At 36.7% G+C, this 14,341-nt stretch overlaps 1 pseudogene; it reads left to right on the top strand.

Annotated features, from left to right (window-relative positions):
- Positions 1 to 314: 314 nt before the first annotated feature.
- On the top strand, positions 315 to 1,655 carry LOC136224838 (NADPH:quinone oxidoreductase-like; annotated as a pseudogene).
- Positions 1,656 to 14,341: the final 12,686 nt, after the last annotated feature.

The following is a 14,341-nucleotide window of genomic DNA, read 5'->3' as shown; positions in this document are numbered from 1 at the left end:
TCAGAACACTGGAATTTCCATGTCTAGACTTGATGCTCTCATCATCAATAGACTAGTAGCAAAATGGTTAACCTTTGCAAAGATGTAATTATAACGACATCATTGCCTCATCCTCCAATTAATTGATGCAAATAGTATATTTTTTAAAAATTAGCAACCAATTTGGTACATTGATTACTTGATTCCTTAATTTGTTCCTAAAAGCCTATGTTCTTCTATGTGTATATATAGACTAAGCCATTTTGGAAATAATATTCATCAAATTTAAACAGAAATATTACCAAAACAGAAGAAAAATTAGCAAAAGAAGAGAAATGGCAGCAGCAAATTCAGTGATTAAAATCGCAGCTATTAGTGGTTCAATTCGAAAAGCTTCGTTTAACACTGACCTCATAAGATCAGGTAAATATAGTCGTTGTTCGTTTTACTTTTCGGAGTAGCTTTTAGATTCTTAACCTAAGCAAAGCAAAATATAACATTTGGTTAGATTTCTTAAAACAAAAATGGTTAGTTTATTTGATTTTTAGAAGTTTTCACTTTTTTTCGATATTTATTTGATTTTTAGAAAATTATCATTGATATTTTTGTAAAACAGTAAATAACTAACAACCACAGAACCTCAGAGCTCGTCAGAAGATGCTTGTAGTTAAATGGTTAGGTAAGATGTGCATTGAGTAACCTGTACTGGGTTCAATCTGTGGCTTCTCCAGTATTTTGCACTCACGGGGTGCAACGTCGTTGGGATGCCTGGGCCCTGCAATCGATATCGTCCCAGCTCTTCATCAAAAAAAAAAAAAAAAAAAAAAACCTTAGAGCTCCTTTGGTTTTGTTGTTGGTTATTAGCTACTTGAGAGTTTTTTTTAATATTCGGATTACTTGGTTCGAGACTTTTCCGACGGATTATCTTCCAATTAAAGTTGGTTTCATACAATAGGAACACAATATTACTAGCTTAAGCAACTTGTGTTATTAAATAAATGTAATTAATGTTTATTTTATTTGATTTTATGTAGCAATTGAGGTAAGTAAGGAATCAGTGACTGGAATTGAAATTGAACATGTAGACATATCATCTTTGCTGATGTTGAATGTTGATTTTATTGAGAATCGAAATTATCCACCGTTTGTTAAAGCTTTCCGCCAACAAATCCTGAAATCTGATAGTTTTCTTTTTGCTTCTCTTGAAAACAATTACTCGGTTTCTGGTAACTAAACTAATTTTAATTAAACCATTTTATTAGTTTCTCTATTCATTGATTTTTTATGATTAAGCGATGTCGATATCTAGCACTGATTTCCAACACTTAGATCGATAAATCTATGCATAAAAAATTAATATTTTGCGTGTTCTTTAGCTCCGTTGAAAAATGCATTGGACTGGGCGTCTTTAGCTCCAAACTGTTGGGAGGATAAAGCAGCAGCAGTGGTAAGCGCATGAGGAGGATTTGGAGGTGGAAGATCACAATATCCTCTTCGACAAATCAGAGTATTTTTGGATTTTCATTTCATCAACAAGCCCGAATTCTTCTTGAATGTATTCCAACCTCCTTCTAAATTCGATAATGATGGAAACTTGATTGATGAAGAGACCAAAGAGAGACTCAGAAGGAGTTCTTGTTGCCCTACGCGATTTCACTCTTCGTCTCAAGAATTAGAAGAAATTCTATTGTAAGATTCGAAACCACTCATCAGATAGAAACACATCAACTATTGTAATTAGTAAAAACGTAGAATTTCCAACATATGATTTATGGTTTCGATTTAGGGATCTGCATTTTGAGAGAGGAACCGTGTTTTGTCAGATATGTAAAATTAACGATAATTTCTTTAAGTCAACTATCAAAGTCTTTTGAGAGAGGGTGTTTTGAGAGTTGAGCCGTGTTTTTGTAGATATAGGGTTAAGAGTTTACAATTTTATCGTTTATTATTCATAATTTAGGCTTAGGAGCCGGGAGTCTATATATTTAAAAAGAATTAATTGTAATTTCTTTAAGTCTATTTGTTATCGTTTAAAGAATTGAATTAAAAATTTATATAAAACTTTAACCATTATCTTACAGTATATCAATGAATCAATTAACTAAAAAATTAAACTGATAATTAAAACCTAACAATAGTTTTTATATTAATCTCTAACAGTATAAGGTGGCTTTTTTTTAAATTGAATTTTTATACTCTTATTTAGGATAAAATACACTAATAACCCTTTAATTTTTGTTTTATTAGATATTATGACCCATGAATTTTACATTTTACTAATATTATGACTTCTTTTGTTAAAATGAATGAGAATGATCTTAAATTGTAAAAATCCAATAATTAAAATTGTTCATAATCATATTTTATTTGAAACCATTATTTTTTATTTTCAAATCACCGTTTTTATAGATTTCTCTCTAAACAACCATTTTCTCTCTCATAACCAAATAACACCAAAAAGATCTCAAAACCAAAAGGTTTAAGAGTTAAAGTTGTTTAGAATATCATTTCCACTAGTTCTACAATGGAGATTACATTGAAAGGGGTCATTCTGTTTTTTTTTTTTTTTGATAGAAAATGTTTATAACTTCATTAGATCAAAACACAATACGTACAACAAGAAAACAATAGTAATGAATCAAACTTTACAAGATCTACAAAGAAAATAAAATGACTACATAGAGCAAAAAAATATCATAAATGCATAAAAAAACACAAAACAATAATTAAATATATATTTCTCGTAAATCGGAGTAGATGCAATCCAAATTTTACTATTTAGGCCACTACGAACATTTGGATCTGAGTTCTTTTTTGTTGCAACCACATAGATTTATTGATCCACGGATAAGATAAATCATTTCCGCTCTTGTTAAATCGGAAAAAAAAAGTATAAATGACAGAGTAGTAGAAAGCATATACAATTTAGACGGATAAAGAGATCCGATGAAATATATGAACACAGACTAAACAGAAAAAAATAATAATAAAAAGTATAAAAACCTAATCCGATGTGAGGAGAAAGAAGGAAGACAGACTTCTTTCATCCTCAAAAAAATAGAAACTGAAAATGGGAAGAGAAAGGAAGAAGAACAGGGTGACAGTTTTTTTTTTGTTGGTTTAAATGCAAAGTTCATGAGTCGTAATATTATATTTTGCCAGTTACTGACTAGGTGAAAATTACTGTATATTTTGCAAAGTTCATGCGTGTAATTTACCACTTATAGTTATGAATTAAAATTGCATACTTTCTTTCTTTCTTATCATAAGGCCAAGATTGGGCTTATTGGACCAGACATTGAGGCCCATCATTATAATGTTCACAAGCCAAAGTCTCAAATTTTAATTTTATTGCACTAAAATAAACAGAAAACAAAAGAGTTAAAATCACCAAAACATATTTACACCATGCACTTGTCCTTGACTTACCCAATCCCTTTTTCCATTTTTCAGAGGGTGTCCAAAAGAGTGTCAGCTGATGTGGCATCAGGTTTGGCAACTTTTAAAAGATGCTCACTATTAGAGTGATTGTGGTAATGGATGAGATTTAATTGATAAATTTTAATATTTAATTAGTCATTTATTGATCAATCAAATCTCATCCATTCATTTTGTAATTAATGATTGAGATGCATATAACTCCATCGACTCTAGAGGATTTCAACTCTAGAGGATCTCTAGCCGTGATTGTGGGTGCCAAGGAAAGTTGTCAATTTTTGGCAACCTCTTGGCAACTTTGTTTAATTATTTTTTAATAAATATGTGGTCCCTCTCTTAGAAATAATAAAATCTGGAACCTTTTATTTTTAATATTTATAATAAAATAATAATTTGTAGGATTATAATGGCAACTTTTCAAGCAACTTCTATTGGAGTATTTTTTAAGTAAAAGTTGCCAAAAATTATATGGATGAAAGAGACAATAAAATATTATATTTTAGGATTATGTGTTAAGTTTTTACACTCTTTTAAACACCTTCTATTGGATATGCTATTGGATATGCTTTTATGTATCTCCAAAATTAATGCTCTTGTACCTAATATTCACAGTTAGATCTACTCTTATTCAATTTATTTTATTTTTATATTTATTTTAACCCTCGAAGTTTTGTTTTTAACCCTCAAGTTTTTGTTCTAAATTATTTCATGTGACATCCCAAATTACGAGATGCTCTAAGCTCTACCATGTTACATTGTGTTATTTTGATCGGGTCATAATTTTAATAAAATGTAAAATTTATGAGTTATAATATTCAATTTTGTAGTTTAAGAACTATAATGAAAGCAAGAGAAAGAGAAAAGTTCAAGGGTCATGGAAGGATGAATATTAATAGGATTTCAGATTTTGACATATCAATTTTTTTTGTTATAACACAGTATGTATCAAAATAGATCCATGTTTTTTTTTGGAAGTATAAATTTAGGTTGCACGTATAAAATAGTATCAATATAAGTTTAACGTTTAAAAAATGATATCAATTTAGGCCTTCAGAATGGATTGAAAACGTCATTCTTATTAATCTATTAAGTTTTGATTTCTCCCTCCACATACAATTGACAGAACTTAACGGAGTAATACCAATTACATGCCTTATTCCGTTATCGATACCTAAATTATTACCATTTTTTAAACGATAAACTTATATTAGTGCTATTTTGTACGTAGAGCCTAAATTAATGATACTTCCCCAAAAACCATACGTCTATTTTGATATTTTATCCCCTCTAATATACATATTGGATATTACTATGTTTCTCCAATTTATTTATTCATTAATGCATAACATCAATTCCACCACTCAAAAGTAACTCTTCAAAAGTAATTACAACTTTAAACTATCAAAGTCATCGATCAAATACTATAACTAAGTAAAATTATCAATTGAATTCTCATCGAAAATCATTAGATTAAATAGTTTTAGACCCTATTTTCCAAACTTATTTTGAGTCAACACCTAAATTTTTACAGTTTATGTCAAATTATCACAGTTTCTGATTTTAAGATAGGGTGATGACTAAATTGATGATTTTTACTTAGTTCAAGGACCTAATTGATGATTTTGATAGTTTAAGGTCCTAATTGACTTTGAAGTTTTAATTTATGGGTTAAATAGGTGTTATGTTAATAGGGATAAGGTTCAAATTTACTCCTGACGTTTTTTTGTGAAATGCAGATTTACTCCTAACATATAAAATGGTGCAGTTTTACCCTTAACATTGTCAAACAAATCAAGTTTACGCTTACCTAACAGAAAATTTAAACAAATTGTTTTACTGTTATTTAACTCGTTATTTAATTATCATATCAGACCTTGTAAATATCAATTATGTCTAAAGTATTTATTATGTTACTAACACAGTTATAAATAATTTATCGAAAATGTCTAAGTCTGTTAGATACAAGTTAATCACAAAAAAGTATAAAATGTTTATTTTTGTTATTAAAACAGATATAAATAACCCGTCAAAATACACATAACTGTTTCATTTTATCGACAAACCTGTTTGGCAAATTCGATGTAATAGTCTAATAACTATTAAATCAGTCAGTTCAAATTTCCTATTGTGTAAGGATAAAATGAAACTTACTTACAATGATGGGATTAAAATTATATTATTTCTTATTTTAAGAGTAAATATCCACTTCCCAATGAAAAGCAGACCAACACAACTAATAGGATTCAGATCTTTATCTTCCAAAACAAAGGATTCAGACTCCTTAAGAGATTAGGAATCCTAGCTCCATAAGGATTTCTAAGGGGTGGTAACCTTAAACCTAATCGAACAATATAAATAGACAGATATAGACACAAGGTATGTACGTTAACTACTATCTCAAACTAGTTCGTACCCTTCCATTCGGTTCTAATCATAAACTTATTTAGGCATTGGAGCGGGTTTGCCGCACTCCGACCCCGTCTAACCTGCATACTGTTTTGTAGGATCACTACGACATCGGATCATCATCACGATTTGGACACGTTAGCCAAATCAAGTAATAAGTTATCACATAAATTACTTTTCGATATTATAAATAAATATTGTAAATATTTGTTTGGGATAAGATGCAAAAATACCCCTAAAGTTCCCTAATGTCTAAAACGGTGTAATTTTACCCCTAACGTTGGCAGTTAAGAGGAATTTTACCCCTAACGTTGACAAGTATGGTCAATTTCACACATCATTATAAAACACATATTTTGTTCCTTATTCTGCACAAATTGCATATCCGTTGTTTCTAAAAAAATTCATATTTTTTTTGTGATTTAATAATATAATTGAAGATTAAATTTTTAAAATTTGACGAAATATTTGAATTTCCTTTGTCCAACTCGTACAAAATATAATATTTTTATTTTATTTTTTTCACGTCTAATCATATGTTTGTGATTTGTTACTAATTAGTGATAAAAATTACACACATATGAAGTGTAGATGAGAAGATTCATACAATTTAATGAATTATTTCTCAAATTGATTCAATTTATCAAAGTTATAGCTAAAATTGCTCTTAGCTGACAACATTAGAAGTAAAATTGTACCATTTTAAATATGAGGAGTAAAATTGCTCCTGACTGCAAACGTTAGAAGTATTTTTACACCCTAACCCAAAAAAAATAATTAAAATATTTATTTGTTTGTGAAGATGTAATTGTTACGTGATCATTACTCATCCTTCTATTAATGAATTAAGGTAACCTTATTATAATCCAAATATTATATTAATAAAATGAAAGCAACAGTTTTGACTCTTCAAATTTCAACCAATAACATATAGTATTTTTTTATTTTATTTTTTGATGAACCAATAAATATATTTATATCTACCAAAAAAAAATATTTATAATGTTGTGAAAGACCAACAAATGTTAATAGCCAAAAGAGTCGGTGAAAGCCGGCTCCTAAAATTATTAGGGTAAATTACACCTATAGCTCCCAAATTATTATTTATTTTTATTATTACTCCTAAAATTTATAATTTATTTTCATTATGAATCTTAAACTTCAAAACTAGATATTATATCCTCTGAATGTTGCACTTCACTAAATATATAAAATAATAATAAAAAAAATTAAGAATTAAACAACATCTAAATGATATTAAAACAAAAAATTCGAAGAATTAAAGTTATTTACAATATATTTCCTGGTAAAAAAACTAGGATTAATTATATATAGATGTCATGTGGTTTCACTGATTTGCAGATGGGTATCTGTGATATTTTTTTTGCAACCGCAATCATGTGGTTTACAAAATTTTGCATTTGAGTTCACTTTGTCAGAATTTGGCCGGTAACGACCTCGAAATGAAAATGTTTAAGAGTTAAATGATATTTTAAGAAACTTTAATTCTTCAACTTTTTAGGTTTGAAGTTGCTAGATTCGATTTGATGATCTTCGCCGCGGTTACCTGCAAAACAGAACCGGAGACAGGATCTCCGGGAAAACTCTCCGACGATCAAGTCAGTTTTATGGGAAGGTTGGTAAATTGATACTGGTATTGTGGGGAAAAGATGTAAAAAACGTACCTCCCCATTTGCTTCTATGTCCTTTTTATAAGTGTTCCTAGGTAACCGCCGGGGGCGGTTACTCTTTCCAGGCCACGTCCCTTACGTGGCTACAAACGTGGTCTCGTTTGTTTTGAGTGGGAGGCTTAATGCTCCGTTTAGGATTTCGGAGCGGTTACTCGTTTTACCCGCTTCCTTTATTCGGAGCCCGTTTGATCTTGAACCATGGGTCTAACTATAGGTTGGGCCCGTGTTTATGATTCGGCCCGGTTTGGTTTCACGGATCATCACATGCCTCCCCCTTAGTTTGGCAAGAGCCCTTTAGGGTCTTTTCATATGTTATAGGGGACTCTTCGTTTTCGTCTGGATATTCAAAATTCGAAAGTGGTTCTTTCGTTCTCCGTCATTTCTTCTCCGGCGTCAACCCTTTAGCGTTCGTTCTTCTCTGTATTCTCTTTCACATGTAAGTATTCCTTTCCGCAACTTGTAACTCGTTCGACCCTTTTCTTATTTCTGCTCGTCTTTCTTTGTTAATATGTCGAACCCTGACCTCGATTTCGCACAGTTCGACGAAAATTACGTTCGCGAGGTGTCTCATGAGGTTGATGAGATGGTTGATGAAGTTTCAACCAGCTCTCCTTGGTCTGATTCCCATCCCACCGATTTTCTCCATCTGGCGAATACAACTGATGAGGGTCTAGATTTTGACCCTAAGAAGTTGATTCCACCACCTGTCCCAACTCCCCGTTTATTACCAAAAAAGGACAGGTTGGGAAGCCTAGTTTGCCGCGAGACGATTGACGACTTGCGGGAGCAGTATCCTTGGCTCCAAGGTCTGGAAATCATCATTCCCGGGGAGAATAGAGGGTCGGGCGACTACCCAAAGGGGTATTTTACCATTTTTGTCGCCCAGATTATCTGCGGTTTCACGTATCCGCTGGCGGATGAGATTGCTTCCATCCTTGGTGGTTATGGAATCGCACCCGGACAACTGCATCCCAACGGATGGGCCGACTTAACCTTGGATAAATTTTTGGCGGATTGTCTGGAGGTTCCCCTCTCGCTCAAGATTTTCTCTAAGCTTCATCATTTCAAGAGTTCGGGGGAGTACTTTACTTTCATCCGACAGAGCGGTTACTACGGCTTTGATGAGAAGTCGAACAAAATCCGCGAGTGGGATAAGTCCTATTTCTTCATTAAGTTCCATGAAGGGAATCCAAACTTTCTTCGCTGCTAGGGCCGACCCAATGTAAAGAGTTTGAACTTTGGTTACCCCAGCAAGGACGAATCCGATATTATAAAGTTCTTGAAGAGCACTCCTCCTTTTGTATGGACATATGATCAGGCATTCCATATGCTAACATGCCGAGTAGCGATTGCCTACCGCGAGGGAGATCGTGTTGTCTATATCCCTTATCGCGTTTTTGTACAAGGTACTATTAACTTATTTCCAAGTTGATGATTTCTTTTAACCCTTTACAGGGGTGATCCTTTCTCTCAACTCGCTGCAGATCGGGAAGCGAAAGCCCTGGCGAGAAGGAAGAAGCGGATGGCGGGAACAACTTCTGTTGCAGGGGCGAATTCTCCTGTGGGGGCGACTCCTTCTGTTGAGGCGGCTTCCCCCCCAATTGCTTCCGTTTCACAGGGCCCCGCTTCTGTTTCTGAGGAGCTTCCCTTAAGTAGGAAGCGGAAGAGTAATGTGGATGTGGAGTCTTCTCGCCCTAGGAAGAAGAATACCTCCGTATCCTTGACTGTCGGTGGTACATCTATGTCCACTCCATCCAAAGCCAAGGGCGGTCCCCCATTTCATGAGGTATCATAATTTATTCGCTCTTCTTGCGTTATTTATTTTCTCTTGTCAGTTTTCGCTGTTATCCTGACCCTTCTCCTTGTGTATCCATAGCCGATTCCTGATATCAGCGGATGGTGGACCAGAACCTTTGGTAAAGCCATGAGCTTTTCCTGTAGGGACATTGTTTCTTCCATATGCAATGTCCTTGGGCGACTTCCCTCCGCTTCTCGTGTGCGCGAACAGGTGCCGCTTCCGACTTCCATGGAGGGGATTGAGAAGCGAGCTATAGAGGTATATTGCTTTCCACTTATGTTCTATCCTTCAAACGCATGTCTCTATTCGCTCTTTTTATTCGCGTATCGTCTTATATGCAGATTATCAATTTCGCGGAGGGTGCTCTCTGCAGGGATGCTGAACGAGCTAGAGAGTTGGAAAGCCTTGGTACTGAATTGGCGACTCAGAAGTCGCTTTTTGATGATGTCCAAGGCAAAGTAAAGGTCCTTGAAGGTGCTTGTCAGAAGGCTATGAGCGAGAAGGAGAAAGCTCTCAAATCCCTCCAGGCTAAGTCCGATGAGCTTCAAAAAGTCATTGATGATCTGAATTCGTCCAAGGAAGCCTTGGAGATGCAAAAGAGGAGGGCCGAGGAGATCACAGCTGAAGATGGTGCTCGCATCTATTGGTATGGAGAGCGGATTCATGCGGCTTATGAGCATGGACATCCAGATCATGTACTTAATCGCCCCAAGGTTCCCATTCCTGAAAAGGATTTAGCTGAGAAATGGGACAAGTTGGAGGCCGAGGATGCTGATATGGATGAGGTACTTCTCCTGGATTGGCAGAGTTTTCTTGATTCTCCAATTAGATGTGAGATCCCAAATCAGAACGTAGAAGGAGGGGCACCACAAGATGTTTCTCACGTTGAACAAGATGTTTCTCGCTCTGATGCGGTTACTGATTTGATTATTGGGGATTCGCTTGAAGCAGGTCATCCCATAGGAGAAGATGAAGGAGCCGCTGAAGGCGAAGGGGGCAATAGAGGCGAAGGAGAAGAAACTGTAGTATAATTTTATCTATATCCGAACTGTTGTATGTAACAAACTGCCAGTATATATATCAACCGAGCGACCTTGCCGCCGCTTTTCATATATGTGCAATTGTTGTTTTATCCTTCGTCGCTTTAATGCCGGTTATTTTCGTATGTGACTCTTGCCTCTTGCCGACTTCATACTTGTAATTTTTCGTAGTTAGTTTTGTTTTCATTAGGGTGGCCAGACCCTTTTCGCAATTTTTTGAGTACTCGTTTATTCGCTTAATTGTATGCCTTATAATTTTTCTTTCAAAAATAATCATAAGGTTAATCATAAGGTTTTGCGAATGATGCGTAATCATGCATCCGCCTTTCTTTAATAGGCAACACATTTATGTGTGTTTAAGATTAAACATAAGGTTTTGCGAATGATGCAACAATTGAATATCTTTATTGATAAAGAAAAAAGACTTCTTGTTACATGGGTATACAAACTGCGCGGGATCAAAGCCTCATTAAAACCTTTTATCAGAAAACCCAGTGGGAAAAACTCATAAAAGGAAAAAGAGTACTCGTCATTTCCCTGAACTACTCGGCCTGTTTATATAGGCGTAGATTCTCTAGATTCCAGGTGCGCGGGAGCTTTTTTCCGCTCATTTCTTTTATTTCAAAAGTCGATGGTCCCAGCTTCTTGGATACCCTGTAAGGCCCGAGCCAGTTGACGCCTAATTTGCGTTTGCCTTCTCTGGATTGTATTTTATCCGCTTTTTTCAAGACCAAGTCGCTCTCGTTGATTATCACCTTTCGCACCCTTCTGTCATGATACTTCTTGATTCTATTGCGGTACACTGCCATTTGCATGTAAGCTTTTTCTCTTCGTTCTTCTACAGAATCCAATGCATCTCTAATGTTGATAGGATTTTGGGTGTCACAATAATAAATTATCCGATCTGTAGGCGACTTGATTTCAACAGGCAGGACTGCTTCGGCTCCATAAACCAGCGAGAAAGGTGTTTCGCATGTTGCTGCCTTTACAGAAGTTCTGTATGCCCATAGCATATGAGGTATCTCATCCGCCCAACATGTTTTTTTATCGCCTAGCCGCTTCTTGATTCCCTGAATCATGGCCCTGTTGGTAACCTCTGTCATACCATTCGATTGGGGATGATTTACAGAAGAAAAATGATTTTTGATCCTCATGCTTTCGCAATATGCTTTGAATTTTACACAGTTGAACTGGGTGCCATTATCAGTTATAAGCGTTTGTGGGATTCCAAACCGCATGATAATGTTCTTTCGTAAGAACTCGATCATTCGCTCAGGTGTTTGAGCGGTTACTGCCTCCGCTTCTACCCATTTGCTGAAGTGGTCGACTGCGACTATCAAGTACTTCCTTTTCTTTGTCGTTTCTGGGAACGGGCCCACTATATCGATCCTCCATATTGCGAATGGCCACGCCGTCATTATAGTGACTTGTTCGGCTCCGGGAACATGCTTTTCATTCGCATGGATTTGACAGCTGTGACATTCCGATACCATCTTCTGGGAATCCTCCACCACCTTTGGCCAATAATATCCCATCAACTTGACTTTTCTTGCCAACGCCGCGGATGCTTCATGTGTGCCACAAATTCCTTCATGGAGTTCTCGCAGTACATAGTCTCCTTCATTGCGGCTAATACATTTCAACCATGGACATGTATATGATTTCCGGTATAAAGTTCCATCTCGAATTGAGTATCTCGCTGACTGCCCAATTAGTTTTCTGGCTAAGCTTTTATCAACCGGCAAATCTCCATGTTCCAGATATTGGCGGATGGGCATCCGCCAATCTTCATCATCTTCCAGCTCTTCGATGACCATAATCTGATCGACTTTGAATGCTGGTGCTGACCTTATTTCCAAATTGCATGCTTTTTGACTCCATGGTTCTCTACTCGCCGCTGCTTTTGCCAACTCGTCAGCCTTTGTGTTCTGGCCTCTCGGAACATGCACCATTTCCCAGACGACTCCCTTGTTTGTTAACTCCTGCGTCAGTCTGCCGACCACCTGATGGTACTTGACCAGATCCTCCTGTTTCACCAGATAATGTTTTGTGATCTGATTTATCATGAGTTTAGAATCGCTGTAGATGACCACTCTTTCTGGCGTAAGTTCATTAAGCAACTTCAATCCGCATATCATTGCTTCATACTCCGCGGTATTATTGGTAGTTTCGAATGTTAACTTTGCCGCATAGTACAGGCGAATAACATCCGGTCCCTTAATGATGACTCCCAGTCCAGCTCCATCTGTGGACAATGCCCCATCTGTGAACATACTCCATTCTTCTTTTTGTGCTTTTGGACATTCGTCTTCATCCCACGTGAACTCATTCACGAAATCGGAAAGTACTTGACTTTTTAGAGCTGGTCTTCCTTCGTAGCGAATATCGAACTCTCCCAACCGAATTGACCACTCCATTAATCGGCCGGATGCGTCAGGTTTCTGTAGTACCTTTCGCATTGGAATTCCAGTTCTCACAATGATAGTATGCGCCTAAAAGTATGGCTTTAACCTAGCCGCCGTGGTTATCACCGCGAGGGCCATTTTGTCTAACCTTGAATACCGAAGTTCTGTGTCTTTCAAGACTTTGCTCACATAGTACACTGGATATTGTTGCCCCTCTTCTTCCCGCACCATCACCGTGCATATCGCCATACTGGTGACGGATACGTAAAGAAATAAATCTTCTCCATCCTCTGGCCTGCTCATTAAGGGCGGATAGCATAGTAATCGCTTTATCCCCTCAAATGCTTCTTGACAATCCGGCGTCCATTCAAAGGACTTAGATTTTTTTATGGCATTGTAGAAAGGTAGACATCTCCTAGCCGAGCATGATATGAATCGCCCTAATGCCACCAACCGCCCGTTCAGTCTCTGTACTTCTCTTATGTTCCTCGGCGTCTTTATCTCCATCACTGCTTTAACCTTCTCAGGATTCGCCTCAACTCCTTTGCCGCTAACAATAAAACCCAGGAACTTTCCTGCTCTTACTCCAAACGTGCATTTCTCTGGGTTCAATTTGAGGCCATATTTGATCAGTACTTCCAGGATTTCTTTAATATCCTGCGGGTGGTCTTGCATCTTCTTGCTTTTAATGATCATGTCATCTACATAAATCGAGAAGTTCTCGCCTGATTTGTCTGAAAATATCTTGTTCATCATCCGTTGATATGTTGCTCCCGTATTTTTCAATCCAAAGGGCATCACCTTGAAGCAATAAGTCGCCTGATGAGTTATGAACGACGTCTTGATCTCATCCGCCTTCTCCATTGGTATCTGGTGGTAACTGGATTTCACGTCGGTGAACGATAAAGCTTCAAATCCCGCAGTCCCATCTACCAATATATCAATGTTAGGTAGCGGATACATATCCTTCGGACAAGCTTTATTCAGATCTTTGAAGTCGACGCACATTCTGTACGTTCCATTTGGCTTTTTGACTAGCACTACATTGGCTAGCCACTCCGGATAGGTGACTTCTCGAATTGCATCTGATTCTAGCAAATCCGCCACTGCTTTTTCAATCGCCTTCTGCCGTTCTGGAGCATGTCCTCTCTTTTTCTATCGCACTGGGGTTGCACCTTTGTCCACATTCAAATGATGGGTTGCTATATCTGGACTTATCCCCTTCAGCACTTCATTCGGAGCGGCGAATGCCGACTCGCATTGGATCAACACCTCGGTAATGGCTTTCTTTGTTTCCTCTGGAAGTCCTGTCGCTATCCGTACGTTCTTATCATTTGAGATGGCGAATAGTTCTGTTTCTCCTAACGCTTCAGCCGGCAACTTCTCATCAACTTTATCCTCTCCATCTAGCTTCGGTTCAAGTGACAATGTATAAGCTTGTTGAGATATAAGTTGATCCCCTTCAACAATGACTCGCCCTCGGTGTGTTGGCAAATGCAATGTCAAATGCTTCATTGAGATGAGCGACTCCGTTTCCGACAGGAATGGACGCCCCAGAATTATGTTGTAGGCCAATGGAAGATC

Source organism: Euphorbia lathyris, chromosome 3, assembly GCF_963576675.1.
Source record: "Euphorbia lathyris chromosome 3, ddEupLath1.1, whole genome shotgun sequence".
Taxonomy (NCBI): domain Eukaryota; kingdom Viridiplantae; phylum Streptophyta; class Magnoliopsida; order Malpighiales; family Euphorbiaceae; genus Euphorbia; species Euphorbia lathyris.
Note: the sequence above shows the minus strand (reverse complement) of the source record. Positions and strands in the feature narration are given on the sequence as shown.